Source organism: Budorcas taxicolor, chromosome 9, assembly GCF_023091745.1.
Source record: "Budorcas taxicolor isolate Tak-1 chromosome 9, Takin1.1, whole genome shotgun sequence".
NCBI classification, from domain to species: domain Eukaryota; kingdom Metazoa; phylum Chordata; class Mammalia; order Artiodactyla; family Bovidae; genus Budorcas; species Budorcas taxicolor.
In genome coordinates this window covers 77629872-77653608 of record NC_068918.1, presented here as the reverse complement: position 1 = coordinate 77653608, position 23737 = coordinate 77629872, and positions in this window count along the sequence as shown.

Sequence of the window (23737 nt, the reverse complement as noted above, 5' to 3'; positions counted from 1 at the left end):
AATTTTACCCCTACTTGTGTTGCACTGCTAACTTTCTGTGGCAATTTACAACAGCAGCTGACCATAGACACTAAGGCAATTACTATAGTCTCTTTTTCTTTAAAAGTTTTCTTTTTTTGATATGGACCACTTTAAAATCATTATTGAATTTGTTTCAATATTGTATCTGTTTCCTGTTTTGGTTTTCTAAGCTCCTTGATTAGGAATTGAACTCATGACCCTACATTGGAAAATGAGGTGTTAACCTCTGAACTACCAGGGAAGTTCCCTATAGTCTCTTGACCAGAATTAAATATTTCAAACTGATGCTATATTCACAGATGAACATTTCCACTAAAATTAGACAGATTCTTAACAGTTTTTCTCTTCCACAGTAACACTTTTCATTTTCTGTTGTATTCAAAATATACAAAAATTTCAGAATTAGCTGTCCAGTCAAGGAAAAAAATTAAATCTATTTATTTAGCATGAAGAGATTCTTTAAGTAAACCCCAATGAAAAGCAATGATTAATAGTAATAATGGGGCTAGGCGTACATTTTAACTCAAAAACAACTTTGAGTAGAAAGAATGTACTTGGCTAGTTATGGAGTTAATTCTTTTAGCTGAGATAATCTGCAAAATTCTTAAACAGGTTCTATCAAGTGAGAGAATATAACATCGTTTTATGGGATTTGCCTCGAAATAAAGACAAATAATGATTCTCTGTTTGTGTCCTAGGCTTTGTAAAATCTCTTCCATATTTGAATTCTTCCTTAGAATATCTTGAAGAGTAAATACTATACTCTCCAATTCATAGATGTCAAAACTGAATTTCAAAGAGGTTAAATGGCTGGTTCGAGGTTATTCATGTAGAAAGTGACACAGTCTTGATTTAAAATGATGTCTTCTGACTTTAAAACTATGTCTCTTTCTGCAACAAAACTGCATTCTCAAGGAATATCACACATATTTTCAGAGATATTGAGCTCCACTCAAATCTCCTAGTCAGTTTGATTTCCTTCAGATCTTTGGGAATGTCAAACCTTGAATTTGGTATAAGGTGGTCTGGGGTTGGCAATGCCAGATTTGGCAGAAGTAAACACCAATCACCTCTGGAGGAAAGTGCCTTTACTGTAAGCCTCAAATTATTCCTAGAAATTATTCCTTTTACAAATATGCAGTGCATGGTTAAAGATAACCAGGCACAAAGATAACCGAGAAGGGAGATTGTGCTGGATTTGAAGCCATCAAATGTAAAAACCAGACATAGATGAACACATATGTGAAATAATTTAGTTTCGTAGATGGTTAAGATCAGAGGCAGCTAAAAATAGAATCTGTGAACTATATAATAGGTCAGAAGAAATTATCCTGAGAGCAGAGAAATAAGAAGAGAGTTAGAAAACACAGAGCTATTGAGAGAAAATTTAGCATGTTTAATCGAAGTTCCAGAAGGAGAGGAGAGAGACAATTGGACAGAGTAATGTTTGAAGACATGTGCTTGAGAATTTTCCAGAACTGATGAAAGATACTAATCCACACATTATAAATTCTCAAGCGAGGTAAGTCACAAGAATAAACAAACCAAAACCCTACTTGAACTCATCTTAATGAAACCAAACAAAACTAGTGACAAAAACAAAGTCTTAAAAGCAATCAGAGAAGAGAAAGACATATTGTCCTCAAAGGAGAGATAGCTGGGTTGAGTAAAGGCTTCGATTGCTTCACTGGCAGCTCTACTAGACATTTATAAAAGAAATAAATCAGATCATCCACAAATTCTTCCAAAGGATTTTGAGTCTCTCTTAAGGGTCTACCGTAACATCCACTCATGATGAAAACTAGTCAACATTGTACTGGGGGCTTTGGAAGTATAGTGAGATGAGAAGGAAAAACAAAAGAATAATGTCTGGAAAGGAAACAAAGCAGTAATTTAAACGGTATGATTATATGCTTTTCTATATCTGAATTATATTTCACTTTAAAAACATTTAAAAAATTACTTATATTTGCATAGCACTTTATGGCTTTCAGTGTGCTCTTACATAATGATTGTATTTGATCATCACACTTCTGTGAGGAAGCTCAGGTTCAGAGAGGTCAGGTCACAGAGCTGGTCAGTTAGAAGAGGCACTAGAACCAAGGTCCACTGACTCTTCAAGAGTCTTTCTAGTTAACAAGTATTTTTACTATGGCATACATTGCAATAACAATTGTCCATAAAGCAATCTATTTATTTGAGAACATAATTTATATCATATGTGGTACTATTTGTTATAAAGCAATGCCAATGGATATGTGACCTTGGTGTTAGGTAGGAGAAAGAAGCTATAATATGATCAATGCAGCTGCTTTAGCTGAGTGTCTTGGCTTATCAAACCTGCAGGTGGAAAAATTATGTTAGAAACCATTGATAAAGCTAATGTTATAGTTTGATTGTGCACTCCAGCCCTCCGCCTACTAACTTATATGTTTGTACTTGGAGGTTGTTGTTGTTTAGTCGCTAGTCGTGTCCTCGTCTTTTGCAACCCTGCCAGGTTTCTCTCCATGGGATTTCCCAGGCAAGTATACTGGAGTGGGTTGCCATTTCCCTCTCCAGGGGATCTTCCTGACCCAGGGATTGAACCTGGGTCTGCTCCATTGGCAGGCAGATTCTTTACCACTGAGCTACCTGGGAAACTTGGATTTGGAGATAGGACTTTTAAAGAGATAAAATTCAAATGAGGTCATTAAGGTGGGCCCTAATCAGCTATGACTTATGAGAAGAGGAAATTTGGGCACATATGGGTAAAGAGGGAAGACTATGTGAAGATGTAAGGAGAAGATGACCACCTGTAAGCCAAAGAGAGAGAAGTGGAATACATCCTTCTCTCATGGCCTTAAGGAAGAATCAGCCCTACAGACAGCCTCCAGAATTGTGGGAAAAAGAGTTTCTATTGCTTTAGCTACCCCAGTCTGTTGTAGTCTGTTACAGCCTACCAAACTGTTACAGCCCTAGCAAACTAACACAACTAGTGACATACATGCATACATGCCATTACTCTTGAGCAAAACTGTTGCTGGATTTGTACAGTGATACTTTTAGCTATTCATTTATCTATAGCTTTAAAAACTTTCTCTTAGTTAAGCTTTTTGTCAGGGAAAAAACTTTGTTATTGAGTGTCTGACTTTCTCTAGTCTCTGCCTTTTTACCATTGAAATGATTGCTTTTAAAACATTTTATTGAATTATTGAGGTTTTCCATCAATTAAATTGTCACAGCAGAATAAGCACTTTTATGATGATTCATCTAATATTATCAGGTGATGTAAATGAAGTCATGTTGTCTGTGAAGTGGTCTTATTAGCGTTTTGAAAGATATCATAAATTTCTCCTTAACAGATCATGTTACGCTTATATTTAGAGTATGGTAATTTTGAAGAGTTGAAATGAATTGTAATTTATTAACGCTTTTTAAAAGTCACGGGGGCCCTGTCACATATGCCATTCTCACCCAGGCTGATGTACCTGGAGCATCTCGTCTTTCATTCATTAAATTCAACATTTCAGTGGAAGATGCTATTGGAATGTGCAAAGATTCAAACAACAAGCCAGGACAGCTGCATCTGAGACCAGTCTTGTTTTGAAACCAGAAAACCCATGCAAATAAACAACAGCAACACACATAAGAAGTGAATTAATGACAGCTTACTGGAAAACATAACAACGAAAAAAGTCTCAATAGTCATTCCCAGATTTATCTCTAGAATTAAACAAGGTGGGTTAGGTGAAAAAGATGGTGGGTTATATAAAACAAATTGTTTCTACATTAATATTAGAAAATATTACAGAACATTTTACACTCAATGATTTTTGAAATAAAATAATTCCATTTATACTTCATTACAAATTGCTCCTCTCTCCATCCCCCATTCCCTGTCCCTAATTCTAATAAAGAAGACAGTTCAAAAGTTTTCTACTGTCTTATTGTAATTAATAAGCTCCCTAACTGGAGGCTTGTGGGCACGAAGCCTGGCCCAAGAAAGCAGTTTCTGGAGTTCCCAGGGCTGTTTTCACTGGGAAGGAAAACTCCACTGAAAACTTCCAACTTGTCAGCTTTCAATAAGGGAAATTAGTAAAGATATGTGCCTGGAAAAATTAATTTATTCATCTAGTCTAAAAATCTTAATTCAATCCTCATATATTGAGTAACAATGAGAACTTTCATAATTAGGTTGAGTTATATATTTTTATTAAAGAAAAACAAAGGAATTTAATTAAGATTGTCAAGGAAATAGGTCATATGATTAACTATGAAATAACCTTAACTTTTGAATAAGCTCATTGTTGCTTAATTAAGGTATATTGATTTCTAGAAACTTCAGGGGTGCTTTTGTTCCAAGTTTGAAATATGTTGGATTTCTTAATATATACCTTTTATGCTTCTTAATTTACCTATGGGAACATTGCTAATAACAGACTTTAGTTCTTTCAAATATAAAGCTAATGATTAGTTCTTCCTCTACTTAAAGAAGTCTGTTTAGTTAATTTTAATGCTCTTTTTTAAAGTAAGCAAAAACTTCTAGAAATGCTACCAGGCATAGTCTCATTGTTTGAACTTGCAGCTCTGTATTTATAGCTAAGCCCATACCTACTAATAACTTTAATTGCATCAATCGCTCAGTCTAAAACTGTGCTTTTTACCTGGACTTGTTCAGGACTTATGGACTCTGATTAAGAAACACGTTTTCTAATGCCAATGTGGATGGAATTCAATCTGTGAATCAAGGCACAGGGAAACGAGCTTCATCAGTCCATGTTGTTATACTCTTTACAGAGTGAAGTGCTAAAGTCAAAGCACCGTACTTCTACTGAGTAAGTTAACCTGCTTGCTGTTCCCGCTCTTAAATTGTGCAAAATCCAGTTGTCAATCATTTCCTCCTGGAAGGCTGCTAAGGTTATGTTTATGTTCCTCATTTGTGTCACTTAAATGACCATTCATTGATACATTGCCTCATAACTTGATTTCTAATTATTTAGTTTTTACGATATGTCTTCATAGTTAGACTGTAAACTCTTAAGGCAGGCACTATCTTCTATTACTCGTATGATCAGCAGCATCCCTGAGATAGCATGTGTTCATGTATTCCTAGAAAACTCAAATAATATTCTTAATGACTATCCAGTCACAGTAAAATTCTGCAGTGTTTTCTAAATAACCAAAGGAAGTTTAAACAGAGCTTCATTCTGGACTCTAAATTTTTTGAAATTTGACAATCCCTGAATGGTCGATGTACACTATCACTTTCAGTTCATAAAACACCCATTCCCCACTCATTCTGAAGAAACAGGAGTTTACTATGCGGTGTTTTGCAAACAGCAGGAGTTCAGGGACTATGTCTGATTTTAACAAAATGGAGCAGCTCTGCCCCAACCCCCTGCCCCCCGCCCAAGTAGAAACTGTCTCCTTTAATTCGAATCCTATTATTTTAGATTGGGTGATAAATTGTCAAACAAGGTTCAGACTGAAGCATATTTGTTTTTAGCTACAAGAATTGAGTTTATCTAGTAAATTATCAAGAAGATGAGGCAATTGTAAATCATTCCTTCATTCAACAGCTATTTATTTAGATATATATAAGAAAACAAAATGGAGAAGGCAATGGCACCCCACTCCAGTAATCTTGCCTGGAAAATCCCACGGACGGAGGAGCCTGGTGGGCTGCAGTCCATGGGGTCGTGAAGAGTTGGAAACGACTGAGCAACTTCACTTTCATGTTTCACTTTCACGCACTGGAGAAGGAAATGGCAACCCACTCCAGTGTTCTTGCCTGGAGAATCCCAGGGGCGGCGGAGCCTGGTGGGCTGCCGTCCATGGGGTCGCACAGAGTCGGACACGACTGAAGCGACTTAGCAGCAGCAGCAGCAGCAGCAAGAAAGCAAAACAGGCAAGTATTCCTGCCGTGATGAAGTTTACATTCTAATGGAGAGAATTAGGTCAGGAAATGCAGTGAAAAACTAGTAAATATATAGGATAGTGACAGTTGCTATAGAGGCAAAAAAGGCAAGGAGGGAAGATAGAGAAGAGAGAGGCTGAGGGGAGAGGACACAGAGGGTGTTAGGTTAAGTACCTTTTATTTGAACAAAGAGTGATGGCTGAGCCATGGGTGAACCTGCAAAAACCACGCACAGGCACCAGTTGGAGGGTGGTGAAAAATGAGGTTGGATCCTGCAGAACTGGTTCGCCACACTGCCTGTATATGCGAATCACCTGTGGAGCTGGAAGGATTCAGGCCCCAAACCAGACACTATGGGTTTCATTAAAAATTTTTTTTATATTAATTTCAAAATTTTATTTCATGCTGTTCATGGGTTTCTCAAGGCAAGAATACTGAAGTGGTTTGTCATTCCCTTCTCCAGTGGACCGCATTCTGTCAGACCTCTCCACCATGACCCGTCCGTCTTGTGTGGTCCCACACGGCATGGCTTGGTTTCATTGAGTTAGACAAGGCTGTGGTCCATGTGATCAGATGGGCTAGTTGTCTGTGATTGTGGTTTCCGTCTGTCTGCCCTCTGATGCCCTCTCTCAGCGCCTACCGTCTTACTTGGACGTGGGGTATCTCTTCATGGCTGCTCCAGCAAAGTGCAGCCGCAGCCCCTGTCCTTGGAAGTGGGGTAGCTCCTCTTGGCCGCCGCCCCTGACCTTCATCATGGGGCCAGAACTCAAACACAGCAGCTAGAGGTGGGCGGAGGCAGAGGTGCTGCACAACCCAGGCACTCCAGGAGGCGTGGGTCTGGGGAAGCGGCCAGGGTGGCGGGTGGGTCGCAGAAGGGGGCGACAGAGGATGAGATGGTTGGATGGCATCACCAACTCAATGGACATGGGTTTGGGTGGACTCCGGGAGTTGGTGATGGACAGCGAGGCCTGGCGTGCTGTGGTTTATGGGGTCGCAGAGTCAGACACGACTGAGTGACTGAACTGAACTGAAAATTTTATTTTGTTATTGTTGTTCAGTCGCTAAGTTGTGTCTCCTTGTGACCCCATGGACTGCAGCATGCCAAGCTCCTCTGTTCTCCATTATCTCCCAGGTTTACTCAGATTCACATCCGTTGAACCATCCAACCATCTCATACTCTGTCATCCCCTTCTCCTCCTTCCCTCAATCTTTCCCAGCATCAGGGTCTTTTCCAATGACTCAGCTCTTCGCATCAGGTGGCCAAAGTATTGGAGCTTCAGCTTCAGTATCAGTCCTTCCAATGAATATTCAGGGTTGATTTTCTTTAAGATTGACTGGTTTGATCTCTTTGTAGTTCAAGGGACTCTCAAGAGTTTTCTTCCAGCACCACAGTTTGAAAGCATCAATTCTTCGGTGCTCAGCCTTCTTTATGGTCCAACTTATAATTGCCTTACAATGTTGTATTAATTTCTGCTATGCAACAAAGTGAATCAGCTATATGAATACACACATACCCCCTGCTTGAGCTTCCCTACCACCGGCCTCCCCTGCCTCTGCAACTTTCCCACTCCTCTAGGTCATCACAGGGCACTGAGCTATACAGCAGCTTCCCACTAGCTATCTACTTTACACATAATAGTGTATATATGAAACTATGGGTTTCAAAGCTCCTCAGCTGATCCACTGAAGGCCATGATGAGAACTGGGGGTTTTGCTTTTATTTTAACATTTTTCCTGTTTTATTGAGATGTAATTGACATACAACACTCTTAGTTTTCAGTGTATAGCCTAATGATTCAATATAAGTATATATTGTAAAATGATCACCATGGTAAGTCAAGTTAACATCCATTACCTTACATAGTTATAAATTAGTTTTTCTTGTGATGAGAATTTTTAAGATCACTCTCTCAACAACTTTCAAGTAGACAATACAGTATTGTTAACTGTAATAATCATTATATCTCTAAGACTTACTTGTAATTGGAAGTTTCTATTTTTCGACCACCTTCATCCATTCCCCCTCAACCCCTGCCTCTGGCAACCACTCATCTGTTCTGTTTCTGAGTTTAGTTTTTTTCAGATCCTATGAGTGAGATCATGCAGTATTTGTCTTTCTCAGTCTGACTTATTTCACTTAGCATTATGGTCTCAAGGTCCATCCATTTTTTAATAAATGGCAAGATTTCCTCTTTTATAGTTGAATTGTGTGTATGTATACATTTTCTTTATCCATTCATCTATGGGTGAAGACTAAAATTTCCCTCTCTGACTTTTATTTTAGTGAGGTGGGGGTCACTGGATGTATCTGAGCACAGGAAAGACATGATTTATCATTTAAAAAGAATTCCCTTGATTCCTATGTTGGAGTGCAAGTGCAGAAGTAGGAAATCATTGACTTAAACTGCTGCTGCTGCTGCTGCTAAGTTGCTACATTCGTGTCCGACTCTGTGTGACCCCATAGATGGCAGCCCACCAGGCTTCCCCATCCCTGGGATTCTCCAGGCAAGAATACTGGAGTGGGTTGCCATTTCCTTCTCCAATGCGTGAAAGTGAAAATTGAAAGTGAAGTCGCTCAGTCGTCTCCGACTCTTAGCGACTCCATGGACTGCAGCCTACCAGGCTCCTCTGTCCATGGGATTTTCCAGGCAAGAGTACTGGAGTGGGGCGCCATTGCCTTCTCCATGACTTAACTACTTCTGTGCAGTTTCACAAAGAACTGCCATGAATTCAAGACGCTCTTATCAGGGGACTTTCCCAGTGACCCAGTGGTGAAGACTCTGCACTTATTCTGCAGGTGGCATGAGTTTGATCCCTAGTTGTGGAACTAAGATCCCACAAGCCACAGGGTGTGGCCGAAAAATACCCGCAAACAAAAAAACCACTCTTGTCAGATATCGTCTAAGTTCCACTATCAAATATTGCTTGATCCTAATAAACCAAGTATATTATGTGTTATTTCATGCATAGTACAATTGCATTATTCTAAAAGTATGCTGAAATCAAGGTTTTCACTAGTTTATTAGCTCTTTTTCTGCAATGGTATGGGTTGGAGACGTTTTGCTGGAGGAAGAGAAGGCCCTTTTCTTTCTCTGCTGGCAGTGGCACATCCCTCTCCCTCATCACTCATGTCTCAGGGACCCAAGAGATGAGCAGGAATAGAGAAAAGGGAGCTGGTAGGGCAGTGATGCAGCCTTGGGGGTGGCTTGCATTTGCTTGAGGCTTTGCCTTAAGGTAGACTTCTCTGGTGGCTCAGATGGTAAAGCGTCTTCCTACAATTCGGGAGAGCCGGGTTCGATCCCTGGGTTGGGAAGATCCTCTGGAGAATAAAGTGGCAACCCACTCCAGTACTCTTGACTGGAAAATCCCACAGATGGAGGAGCATGGCAGGCTACAGTCCATGGGGTCGCAAAGAGCAACTGAGCAACTTCACTTTCACTTTGCCTTGCTGCTGCTGCTGGTAAGTCGCTTCAGTTGTGTCCGACTCTGTGCAACCTCATAGATGGCAGCCCACCAGGCTCCCCTGTCCCTGGGATTCTCCAGGCAAGAACACTGGAGTGGGTTGCCATTTTCTTCTCCAACGCATGAAAGTGAAAAGTGAAAGGGACGTCACTCAGTCCCATCCAACTCCTAGCGACCCCATGGACTGCAGCCCACCAGGCTCCTCCATCCATGGGATTTTCCAGGCAAGAGTAAGGTGCAACTAATCTTTGTGACTTTGTAACAGTCTATCCTCCCTTGGTTCAAAGAGAGGTGAGAGTAAAGGAAGAGAGAATCAGAAAAACATCCACTCTGCTGAGCAGAGGTTGGTGTGAGAGGGAAATGACACCGGGATCACCGGGACCATGGTATTAGGATCTTGGCACCTCGGGTTCCTCGTCTGGAGAGAACAGTGCCCACCTTATATAGTGATTTTGGGATAAGTGAGATAATCCACCTAATGTGCTTTGCACAGTAGCAGGAACTTAGTAAGGACTTTAAAATAGTTACTGTCATCATGCTATTTGTTTGTTTCTTGTATTTTTGAGGGTCTTCCACGGTGGCTCAGATGGTAAAGAATCTGCCTCAATGTAGGAAACTGGGTTTGATTCCTGGTTTGGGATGACCCCCTGGAGAAGGGAATGGCTACCAACTGTAGTATTCTTGCCTGGAGAATCGTGTGAACAGAGGAGCCTGGCAGGCTACTCTGCCAGGGGGTTGCGAAGAATCAGATAGGATTGAGTGACTAACACTCTCACTCACTCTATAGTTTTAAGCATTTAACTCATTCATTATAATCACAATTTTATTCTTTGATTTGACAGTAATTTGGTGATTGAATTTAAATATGCTACACATTTTTATGAGAGCATCAAAGCTCCAGATATTATTTAGTGAGAAGCTAAATTCTGTGGAATTTTATTCGTCTGAGATTAAGGCTGAAGACCTCCTTGTAAAGAGTATGTCCAATGCCTACCTTCTCAGGACTTTTATTTACTAATCCACTTTAGAAAGTGCTCAGTACTAACTTACTTTTTCCTGAGTTCCTCTCCACAGGGAATAGTGCTATCTGCCAGTTTAAGTGGGCACAGTGTCTTTATTTCAACACACACACACACAAACACATGCACACACACCCATATATATAAACGAGGCACAGTATTACATTGAAAACAAACTCAGGCTGATAGAGTGCCTAGTGCTTGGTGGGCTGGGTAAGAAGTTGGTGAACACATGAACAGTTGTATCAAAAGAAGTATCTTTACAACAACTTTTAAAAAGCAGATTTCATTTTCCTTTGGAAAAAGTCAAAATGTCCTGTATGGATGCGAGAGCTGGACTGTGAAGAAAGCTGAGCACCGAAGAATTGATGCTTTTGAACTGTGGTGTTGGAGAAGACTCTTGAGAGTCCCTTGGACTGCAAGGAGATCCAACCAGTCCATCCTAAAGGAGATCAGTCCTGGTTGTTCATTGGAAGGACTGATGCTAAAGCTGAAACTCCAGTACTTTGGCCACCTCATGCAAAGAGTTGACTCATTGGAGAAGACTCTGATGCTGGGAGGGATTGGGGGCAGGAGGAGGAGGGGACGACAGAGGATGAGATGGCTGGATGGCATCACTGACTCGGTGGACGTGAGTCTGAGTGAACTCCGTGAGTTGGTGATGGACAGGGAGGCCTGGAGTGCTGCGATTCACGGGGTCGCAAAGAGTTGAACACGACTGAGCGACTGAACTGAACTGAACTGAACTGAACCTTAAAAGAAAAAATGTCCAGAAAACAATGTTTCCTTGTGAATAGTCCCTTGTCACTCATTGTGTAGAGGAAGCTTATTTTTTCTATCCATTTAATATTTCTGGGAACATTTCCAATTTGGGCATAAATTTACACATTTTTTTCAAAAACAATATTTTTGTTTTCTATTTATAAATTGATACATGCATAATGTAGGAAAATATGAGAAAGAAAAGAAAATCACCTTTAATCCTTTCATCTGAAGATAATTTCTGTCAACATTTCAGTTTTGCTTTCAGACTTAAAAAAATATATTTTTTATGGTTACAAAAGTGAAGTTACGTGATATATACAATTTTTAAACCTGCCTTTTCCCTTTACATTTTATCATATACTATGCTACTAAAAATTCTTCATTTTTAAGGGCTGCCAAATATACCAATGTACAGATGTATCAGAGTCTACTGAGTTAGTCCCCTGTTGTGATAGTGGGGTCCCAAAGTTTTGCTATAGTAAATAATACAGTGGTGAACATTGTTGTGTATAAAGCTTTTGTCAGGTTATTGCCTCAAGATTGGTTTCTGAAAGAGAAATGAATGGGTCAGGATATGTGAAAACTTCTCGGGGTTCTGATATGTATGAAAAGTCCTTTCCAAAGATTCAACCAGTTTGCCCCCGATGGGACTTCAAAGCACGATGTGCTTTCAAACATTTATCTTTTAGAAACATTTTTTCCTTTTTAGAGGGTTTTTTTTTAATGCTATTTTTATCCTTTGTGAAAACACAAAGTAGAGCAGTATCAAGTATTGATAATAACCTAGAAACTGAACACAGCCATAGAGGGAAATCATTGACCTACGTGTACGGAAATAATTTAAAAGACGCGTGCATGGTATCTTACACACTTCTTACAAATTATTTCTATACACCTTGATCAATAATTTGGGATTCCCTGGTGGCTCAGTGGGTAAAGGATCTGCCTGCAATGCAGGAGACACGGGAGATAGATACAGGTTCGATCCCTGGGTTGGGAAGATCCCCTGAAGGAGAAAATGGTAGCCCGCTCGAGTGTTCTTGCCTGGAAAATCCCACTGACAGAGGCGCCTGGTGGGCTACAGTCCAAAGAGTCCCAGAGAGTCAGACATAACTGAGTGACTAAGCACATAGCACATATGCATCATATAATAACATTTGAAAATTGTTTTTTCATGTTTTGTGCATATGTCAGGTATGAAAACTCACTGACAGCAGCTGGAATTATTCTGAACTCTTAAGACTTCAGACCAGAGCTTTGGGAAAAATTAAGTAGCAGTATGTAACTAAGTTTGAGAAACTGGATTGCAACTGCCAGGTTATTAAAAAGAGTTTTAAAAAGTAATATATACCTCATTTTTAAAAATGAGCCAATCATTTTAAAAGAATGCTAGAAAAATTCGTGAAGTATATTTTCAGTGACTTTCTTTCTCTGAAAGAGAAACTAGCATTTTTCTTGTTTTAAACTGTGTACAGTATTATTTATAGCACTGGTTCTCAAAGTAGTCTCCAGGCTAGCAGCAGGTGCGTTTGCAAGAAATTCAAATTCTTAGACTCTAAGGCCTGATAATTGGACACTCTGAGCATAGTTCCCAGCAATGTGTTTAAACAAGACCTCCTGATGCTTCTGGTGCATCCCCAGGCCTGAGAACCACTGATTGAGGATTTAAAAGCAAATCAGTTTGTCCACCTCCTCGACTCCCACCACCTGAGGCGAGAGAGCAACCGGTTAGATGTACAGAAGGACATTTCTGCCTTCCAAGTTTTGCTTATCTACAAGTATTCGGGAAGTCACTGAACGTGCTTAATCAGCCCATAGGACTGTATGTGATGAAGAGGGCATGTAAGTATATTAAAATACACATCTTGGAACTTACCCCCTGTTTCTTACTTTATAAGAAGGAAGGATTCTTCGTTGCTCCCAGAGCTTATAGGAATGATAGGTGGAAATGGAGAGAACGTTAAGAGGAGGAGGTCGTTCACTGTTTAAGACAGGCTTAGTATTAACACTACCCTTGGGAGATGTGGAAAGCCATGCCTTTGTAAAGAGATTCTAGGAAACGTACAAGACTCTAGGCTCCAGGAAAAATTGTGAAATATTTGAGAGTTGTCTTTGATGCCTGCTGGCTTTCTCTTCCCCAGGCGCGTGCTTTCTGTCTACCTGCTTATGGGACTCTAAGTGATGACTAACATTATTGACACCTACTGAGCACCTGTTCTATGCCCTCTTGAAGAGCTCCATGGGCATTGCGTCATTTCATCCTACAATCAACCACACCAGCACAATTTGGCCTCTTAAAAGCAACTAAGACTCAGAAAGGTAAGATAACCTGGCGAGCATCACAGAGGTATAAGAGGCAAGTCAAACCAGACTTGCCTGATTCCAGCAACTGTCTCCGTGCAGTTGTGGCCCGGACGGGATGTCTGTAGGCAGTGCCCCAGGCGGCAGAACTGCCTTCCCCTAGCCTTTAGCCAACTCTGGTCTTCTTGATCGTGATCTCTGATGCTCCTGGCTCTGTGGGGGAGGTGGGCGTGGGGAAATAACTCCAAGGAGATAGCAGAATTCAGGATAACCTCTGTCAAACATTGTTTGTGCCTAAAGGAGGAAAGCTTCAAGAGGCAGTTCTTTATGCATTAACTGTGTGCGAGTGGCCTCTCTAACAGTATAGAAACTAATGGATTAGGTGGATTTTGGAATGGATTCAGGGGAACTTTCTAGTAACTTTTCAAATATGCCCTTCAGGCAACTGCCTATTCTGCCTAGAAATAAGGACAGACTGCTTATGTGCGTTGGGAATGTGTGTATGTGCATCCGTGTGTGTGTGTGTGTGAAGGAAATTATTGTGTGGCAGACACAGATGAACCCAGAATAAAAATTTGCTCTAATCTTTGTTAGATGCTCCCTTCTGTTAGTCTTTGTGAGACTACCATTCTCAAAACTAAAAGAACACTTGCTGAGCATTTGCTAAAACTCAGTAATAGGCACTGGGATATAAAGACTGACTTCAAAAAATGACCTGGTATGCACACTAAAGCTACAACACGGTATAACTTTGCTGTAACGGTGGTGGAGATGTTCACCAGGAATGATGGGGAAGAGGAGGGGCACCTGACTCAGTCTGGGGGAAGTCAGAGGAGGGCTCTGGGCAGTGGAAGCAAGGTGTTGCTTGTTCTTGGAGAATAGATACAAGTTAAGAATGCAGAGCAGGGTGAGAGGCACTTAGGCGGGTTAGGTAAGGAGATGAAACATTTTGGTGTTGTGAAGCTAGTGGGTATGTAGCAAGGGGGAAGCTATTAATGTTCTAAGAAGAGCAGTGACAAAGGTCAACTTGAATCTTAAGTGTATGAGCAGGCAAAGGAGTGTGAAGTTTGAAGAAACTGAGACAGATGTTGAAATTAATCATTGGTGATCAGATCCTAGTGGCCACACTTCTACAAGATTGCCATTATTTGTATTCTGAACTATTCACCCTACTAATATTAATGGTTTTTATTATACTTTGAAAATAGATTCAAGGGTTTAGATCTGATAGTCAGAGTGCCTGAAGAACTATGGACGGATGTTCATGACATTGTACAGGAGGCAGGGATCAAGACCACCCCCAAGAAAAAGAAATGCTAAAAGGCAAAATGGCTGTCTGAGGACGCCTTACAAATAGCTGAGAAAAGATGAGAAGTGAAAGGCAAAGGAGAAAAGGAAAGATATACCCATCTGAATGCAGAGTTCCAAAGAAGAGCAAGGAGAGATAAGAAAGCCTTCCTCAGTGATCAGTGCAAAGAAATAGAGGAAAACAATAGAATGGGAAAGACTAGAGATCTCTTCAAGAGAACTAGAGATACCAAGGAAACATTTCATGCAAAGATGGGCACAATAAAGGATGGAAATGGTATGGACCTAACAGAAGCAGAAGATATTAAGAAGAGGTTGCAAACTACACAGAGAACTGTACAAAAAAGATCTTCATGACCCAGATAACCAAGATGGTGTGATCACTTACCTAGAACCAGACATCCTGGAATGTGAAGTCAAGTGGGCTTTAGGAAGAATCATTGCAAACAAAGCTAGTGGAGGTGATGGAATTCCAGCTGAGCTATTTCAAATCCTAAAAGATGAAGCTGTGAAAGTGCTTCACTCAATATGCCAGCAAATTTGGAAAACTCAGCAGTGGCCACAGGACTGGAAAAGGTCAGTTTTCATTCCAACCCTAAAGAAAAGCAATGCCAAAGAATGTTCAAACTACCACACAATTGCACTCATCTCACACGCTACCAAAGTAATTATCCAAATTCTCCAAGCCAGGCTTCAATAGTATGTGAACCAAGAATGTCCAGATATTCAAGCTAGATTTAGAAAAGGCAAAATAACCAGAGATCAAATTACCAACATCTGTTGGATCATAGAAAAAGCGAGAGAGTTCCAGAAAAACATCTACTTCTGGCTTTATCGACTACACCAAAGTCTTTGACTGTGTGGATCACAACAAATGTGGAAAATTCTTAAGAAGATGGGAATACCAGACCACTTGACCTGCCTCCTGAGAAATCTGTATGCAGGTCAAGAAGCAACAGTTAGAACCGGACATGGAACAGCGGGCTGGTTACAAATTGGGAAAGGAGTACAAGGCTGTATACTGTCACCCTGCTTATTTAACTTATATGCAGAGTACATCATGAGAAACGCTGGGCTGGATGAAGCACAAGCTGGAATCAAGATTGCATGGAGAAATATCAATAACCTTATAAATGTAGATGACACCACCGTAATGACAGAAAGTGAATAAGAATTAAAGAACCTCTTGATGAAGGTAAAAAGGGAGAGTGAAAAAGCTGGCTTAAAACTCAAAATTCAAGATTCAAAAAACTAAGACCCTGGCACCAGTCCCATCATTTCATGGCAAATAGATGGGGAAACAGTGGAAACAGTGAGATATTTTATTTTTGGAGGTTCCAAAATCACTGCAGATGGTGACTGTAGCCATGAAATTAAAAGACATTTGCTCCTTGGAAGAAAAGCTATGACCAATCTAGATAGTATATTCAAAAGCAGAGACATTACTTTATCAACAAAGGTCCGTCTAGCCAAAGCTATGGTTTTTCCAGTAGTCATGTATGGATGTGAGAGTTGGACCACAAAGAAAGCTGAGCACTGAAGAATTGATGCTTTTGAACTGTGGTGTTGGAGAAGAGTCTTGAGAGTCCCTTGGACTGCAAGGAGATCAAACCAATCAATCCTAGAGGGAATCAGTCCTGAATATTCATTGAAAGGACTGATGCTGAAGCTGAAACTCCAATACTTTGGCCACCTCATGCTAAGAACTGACTCATTGGAAAAGACCCTGAAGCTGGGAATGACTGAAGGCAGGAGGAAAAAGGGACAACAGAGGATGAGATGGTTGGATGGCATCACTGACTTGATGGACATGAGTTTGAGCAAACTCTGGGAGATGGTGATGGACAGGGTAGCCTGGCATGCTGCAGTCCATGGGGTCGCAAAAAGTCAGACATGACTGAGCAACTGAATTGACTGATACTTTGAAAATAGTTTTTTTTTTTTAATCAAAGATACACACGCATAGTTATAAACTATTGCAAAGCTGTGCCCTGCCCTCCTTCATTCAACTCTAATCTTGTTGTGTAAAAGCCACCACTTCTCTTTGAGTTATTTCTTCTTGCAGTTATTTCTCACCTCCAAAGGATCCTCTTCTGCCCCTAATTTATGATTTTTTAATTCTAGGTATTATCAATAACTTCCTGTTATGTTATAGAAAGATGAATATACCCTCTCCCCTTTGCCCATATTTTCATCATACTTATATCAGTTTATTTCCTCTGTCAGTTACCAATCTATTCATATAAGTCTTGACCTGAAGTCCTTGGCTTCTAGTATCTGCACCCAGTTAGCATCAACCACGTGGTGCAAACAGAGCAGAGTGGGAGAGGAGAGGGTTGCTCCTAGGAGGTTCCAGCCAAGGAGTCTCCCACAATAGAACTACCCAAGTCTACTAACTAGAGAGATGTTTAATTTATTAAATACCTGTGAGCTTACTCTTTCTACAGGCTTCCCTGGTGGCTCAGAGATTCCAAGCGTCTGCCTGCAATGCGGGAGACCCAGGTTCGATCCTTGGGTCGGGAAGATCCTCTGGAGAAGGAAATGGCAGCCCACTCCAGTATTCTTGCCTGGAGAATCCCATGGATGGAGGAGCCTGGCAGGCTACAGTCCACGGGGTCGTGAAGAGTTGGACACGACTGAGCGACTTCACTTCACTTTTGCTCTTTCTAGAGTGACGAAACAGTGACAAAAGTCAATCTTTTGATTATTAAGGTAGGAAATAAAATCCTTTCTTAAAGGTTTTTTTTTTAATCCCCTGCCTCAAAATCCCCTAAGCTGTCCTAATCAGTTGCAATTTATTATGAACCAGCAGCCAAGAAAGATTTTCTGTGATGTATTATGGCCTGAGGTGGGTGGGAAGGGCTTTTTCTTTTTCTTTTTTTTTTTTTAGTACAGGCAATATTTTCTTTTGCCTGTACATAAGAAGAACTGCTTCCCCAAAGACTGGTGGCAAGCAGAACTCCTTCAGTTTGTGACTAATTCACATGACTCAGTCACCGTCTTGGATTTCATTGTGGAAAGAGAGTCAATTCCTGCTGGATTCACGTTTGTTCTCATTTTTGCTCTAAAATACTATCTGAAAATAAGGGAGTAACATTTTAAATCACACTCTTCATAATCTCAATGATTTCTCATTCCCTTCCTTTAGTTTCTAATTTAATTCCTTTGTAGTCAGAGAATATGATTTAAACCCTTTAACATTCTTTGAATTTGTTTTGTGACTCAGATTACAATCTAATTTAGTAAATGTTCCATATGCACTTTAAAAAGATGTCTATTTCATCGATGGCAGAGGGGAAGGGAGATGTTTTATCCCTCTAAATCAGGCCAAGTTAATGGATAATTCTGTTTGAGTCTATATTCTTATTGATTTTCTATTTGTTCTATCAATTATTGACAGGGATTATTGAATTCTTCCACTATAATTATGAATTTGTCTATTTATCCTTGCAGTTCTATCAGTTTTGGCTTTATTGATTTTGAAGCTTTGTTATAAGGTGCATAAACATTTAGGATTATTATGTTCTCTTGATGAATTGACACCTTTATCATTAAGAAATGACTTTAAAAAGTCTTTGGTAAAAATTTTTTGCTTTGCAATCGATTTTGCCAAATATTAACATTGCCACTCTGGCCTTCATTTGATTAGTGTTGGCATGTATATTATTTCATCCTTTTACTTTTAATCCTCGTGTCTTTATATATAAAGTATATGTCTTTATATAAAGTGTTAGGAAATACATAGTTGTCTTGCCTTTTTAATCTATTCTGAGCAATCTTTGCCTTTTAGTTGCAAAATTTAGATTCCACTTGAATTAATATGATTTTAATGATAAGGTTAGGTTTAATTTGGTCATCTTGCTATTTGTTGTGTTTATCCATCTGTTCTTTATTCCTTCCTATTTTTCTTTTTCTGCCTTCTTTTGAATTAATCAAGTATTTTTATTATTCCATTTAATCTTCTTCGTTGACTTGCTAGTTATAACAGTCTGCTTTATTACTTTGGTGGATGATTCAGGTTTATTGTATACATCTTTGACTTATCATAGTCTATCCATCACTTCACATTAGTATAAGAGTTTTGCAAGAGTATGCTTTCATTTCCATTCCACCCTATTACTGTTATGTGTCTTAATATAACTTTTCATACACTTTCAGGCTACATTATTTTCATTTAAAAGGGGATTTAAATAATTACAGAAAAAGCTTTATGTATCTTCCCAAGCAGTTACCATTTCTAATTCTCTTCATTCTTCTGTGTAGATCTATACTTCCATTTGGTATCATTTAATTTTATACTGTTAAGATATTTTCAAAGAGTGCTAAATGTGCCATAGGTGCCATAATGTGCCATAAGTGCCATGACTAAATGTGCCATAAGTCATGTCTCTAAAGCCACCTTTAGGTTGTTTTCAAGTAAAATGATAGCAGATACGAAAATTGTGAATATCAGGCATTAATTTTGATGTTTCTGTTGTGAGTCATTCAAAGGAAACAGAAGATGTAAGAATTAACTTGACTTCTATGTGGTAAGTGCATTTAGATCCTCTCTTATCTGAGTAAGAATTCTGTATCATAAACAGAAGCCTCCTATTTCTTATCAGGTAGAGTTTTGAAACATTTACATTTTTGTATAGGTAGTATATCTATGTAGTTCTTACATCAAAAGGTACAAAAAGGTATTCAGTGAAAACTTCCTACCTCTGTCTCCCATTCATCCATTTCCTACACCCACCCCCCACTCTTTATCGCCAACCAGATAATCACTGCTATTAATATTTGGCTTATCTCTCCAAGGATTTAAAAAATGCATTTACAAGCCAATTCCTATCTCCTTATGTATGTTAATGATATATCCGTTGCTCTGCATCTTGTTGTTTTAACTTAACAGTATATTTTGAAGATTTTCCATATCGATATTTAAAGAACTTGTTTATTCTTGAAAAAAAATATGTAGTATTCCATTGTAGGTGTGCACGTTTAATTCATTGACCTTTCAATTTTTTTTTGCAATTACATACAATGCTGCAATGAATCCACTTGTATTAATGTTATCTGCAAATGTGTGGGTGTATCTGTATGATAATTTCTTAGAAATGAAGTTATTGGATTGAAGGGATAATCAATTGTAATTTTTAATATTGATGAATTCTCCATTGGGCTTTTATCAGCTTCCATTCCCATTAGCATTGTATGAAGGTGACTACTTCCCCACAGCTGTGCCAGTGTAGGGTACTTTTAGATTTTTGTATCCAGTATGTGATAAAAATGCAATCTCAGTTTTGAGCTGTATGTCTCATTATAAGTGAGATTGAATAGCTTTTCAAATGTTTAAAAGCTGAGGGTAGAATTACAAAAAGTGTATGATTGACCCCTACCTCTGCCCCCAATCCCATCCCTCCAGGTCATCACAGAGCACCAGCCTGGGTTCCCTGTGCTACACAGCAACTTCTGAAGTGAAATTTTTATTAAACAGTACATTGTTGGGTTTTGGTCTTTTTGTTTAAAACCAAAGTGATTGATTGATTTATTGAACATCAAGAAAATACTTTGGAGGAAGTAGGGACATCAAAGATGGAAAATTTCAAATCATTTGAACATTTTTAACCATAAAATTCCTACTAAACACAATAAATATTTCTCAGGATTACCAAGTACCACCTCAAACATCTGTCACTCTTAATATCTCACTTTATATAACATTTTCTTTGGCTCCCAACAGAATATAAACTAATTTACAAACGTACAAACTGTTTAACAATCATACTGCTGTCTCTAACTCTAATCTGCTGTCACATGGGTCATTTTAACACCCTCAAGGGTAAGACTTTTAAGACAGGAAATGATCACTTTAATTATGTAACCTCAGAGTGTAGGCTTCTTTCAATTTTTTTTTCCTTTTTTTGATATGAAGCACAGATTTATTAGAGGAAGAAATAGGAGGGAAGCTCAGGGATGGGGAATTAGGAAAGGGAATGAGACAGAAGCTATGCATCAGCCTCTGGTGTCCCCATGGACCCAGATATATTTCTTGCTTTAGGACATGGATGGGGCCATAGCTGTGGCCAAATTGGAAGCTGGAGAGGCTGGGAACTCACTCATGTTCATCTAGGAGAGAATCAGAGTGGGGAATAGAAGAATACTGGGAGCAAGGGGATGTGTGAGACAAGGGGTTCTGGGGGAAGAAATCCTGACAATGCTTCCTTGGATCCTGAGTACGAGGAGGTGGGAGAGGAGGGCAAATCCTGGAGCTGAGGATCAGAGGAGGAACAGGAGGAAGAGAAGGCTGCATCTGGAGGCCTTCTATTGTAGGCTTCCATTGACAACTGGGGAGATGTATGGGGTCCAGTAACTCCCCCGGAGGAGGGCATGGCAATCCACTGCAATATTCTTGCCTGGAAAGTTCCATCAACAGAGGAGCCCAGTGGGCTACAGTCCATGGAACTGCAAAAAGTCAGGCACGACTGAGTGATTGAGTAGGCATGCACAGGGTATAAATGTTATTGTTTAGTTGCTAAGTCCTATCTGACTCTTTTGTGACCCCCATGGACTGTAGCCTGCCAGGCTCCTCTGTCCATGGGATTTCCCAGCAAGAATACTGGAGAGGGTTGCCATTTCCTTCTCTGGGGGATCTTCCTGGGCCAGGGATCAAACCCACGTTTCTGCATTGGCAAGCGGATTCTTTACAGCTGAGCCACCAGTGAAGCCCCTGAAGATAAATATCCATCCATAATGCAAGTTCTTTGTTTCCCTTTAAATCAACTTACATCTAACTCTGAGCCCTTATCCACTTGGAGTAAAGGAAATCCCATTTCAAACAGGCTTGTGACCCCATTCTTCAGAGCTATCCAAAGGTCCAGGGGTCGTGGCACTGGGACAGGTTCTCTTTCCATTCTGGTTGCTGCTGAACTGCCTGTGGCGGGAGTCCAGGGGGTCCTAAGGCTCCACAACTTGTGCCACACATGAGGGGGTGGTACTTCATTGGAGGAGAGGCTCTGGCTCTGGGTATGTGTCGCCACTGAGGTCTGGCACTTTCTGGGGTCATCCATAACCATTGCCCTGGTCCTCAAGTTCTCTGAAACCCCAACTTCCCTCTTTTTCCAATCCAAGCCCAAATCTCCACTCTTTCTTTACTCTCAAAGGTCCTTTCCCTCCAGGACAAGATGTGCAGCTTCTTTAAAGGACTAAAGCTTTTTCAAAAGCAAGAAAAGGAATTATCTTTCCAGGCCAACTCCTTAGACACCCCCATGATTATGGGGTGCAAGAATATCTGGCTACCTGCTTGAAATGGTGGGAGGGAGAGAATAAAGACAAGATACTATTTCATTCCATTTCTGCCATAAGTAAGTAATGGTGGGTATGAAAAAGCAAGGTAATAAAGTGCTTTCAATTTGAGTTATGAGACCAGACACACTTTTCACTGTACTTTGAGGTTGTACAGTTTAGGAGCAAAATGCTCAAGTCGCATCCACTCGTGTTGCAATGGAATCCCTTAACTGGGTCACTGGTCTCATGAGAGTTTTGGATGATGGAAGGCAGGATCACCCAGCTACAGCAATTCTAATGCACTGCTATTTGTGTCACATAAAAACTGCTGGTTCTGGACCCTGGATGCAAGATTCCATCATGCTTTTAAGTTTTGAACTGAGTTCCTATCATATTTCCAACAATGATACTGGCCAATGGAAATCTTACACTTTTAAGACATAAAATTAGATGATTAAAGGAGATTTAACTTGGGGAGGTGCAAGTGGAAAGTTTCATCTTCTCTAGTCACTACTTGCAATTGCCCTCTGTCTGCTCTTTTTGTTCTATTAGGTAGCAGATTTTTAAGATACCTGGGATCGATCCTTTTTCTTTCCAGTCACTTCCAATTTATTGAAATCCATCCAGTCTCAACTCTGATCACATGTCTTATTCAAAACCTTCCCTCTCCCCATCACAGGTCAGACTTTTGACTTAAAGGGCTTTGAGCAAGGAAGCTGTGTGGTCTGCCTTTCTGTTCCCTTTGCCCATTTCATTTGGAGGAATCAGGGATGAAAGGAGGGGTGGGCACAATGACCACCTCCTCATGCTGATTGTTGCTGGTTATTTTGCTAAACGGAGGGGCTGTGAATACTCTCTTTGTGTCAGGCATCCAAAGGGTGATTCGCTCATGGAATATATACGTCACCACAAGAATCCTCCTACTGCATGAATCCCTTTTCGTGGTCTGGCCTTGGCCCAACCTTGTCCAGCCTCTTTCAGCATGGCCTTGGCAGCCTGCCCTTGCTGGTAGAGCCCACTCACTTAGTAGACAGATCTTTAGAGTGTGACATTTCAGGGCAGATGCCTCTCAGCACCCGCCCACGAGAGCCACTCAAGTATCTATTCCATAGGATCTAAGCCACAGGAAACTCAGTTGTCTATTCTAGGCCAGCAGCAGAAACTCATGCTGCTTATTGCCACCTCCTGTCTAAGATCTCTATCCACTAGATGACAGTGGTGACTGTCACAGATGTCCCCAAATATTGCCAAATGTCTCCCAGTGATTGTGTGATCAATTTTCCTGCTGGTAAGTCTGAAAATTCCCATATCCTGTTATGGTACACAGAATACTGCCCCCCAAAGCCATCCACATGCAAATCCCCCCAAACCTGTGAATATATTACCTTCCATGGCAAAGGGACTTTGCAGATGTGCTTATGTGTGCTTAGTTCCGTGTCTTGAGATGAAATGGTTATCCTGGATGATTTGAGCGGGCCCGCTGTAATCACCCACTCGTAGGCTTCCCTGGTGGCTCAGATGGTGAAGCATCTGTCTGCAATGCAGGAGAGCCCAGTTTGATCCCTGGGTTGGGAAGATCCCCTGAAGAAGGAAATGGCAGCCCACTTCAGTACTCTTGCCTGGAAAATCCCATGGACAGAGGAGCATGTTGGCTATAGTCCATGGGGTCGCAAAGAGTCAGACACGACTGAGTGATTTC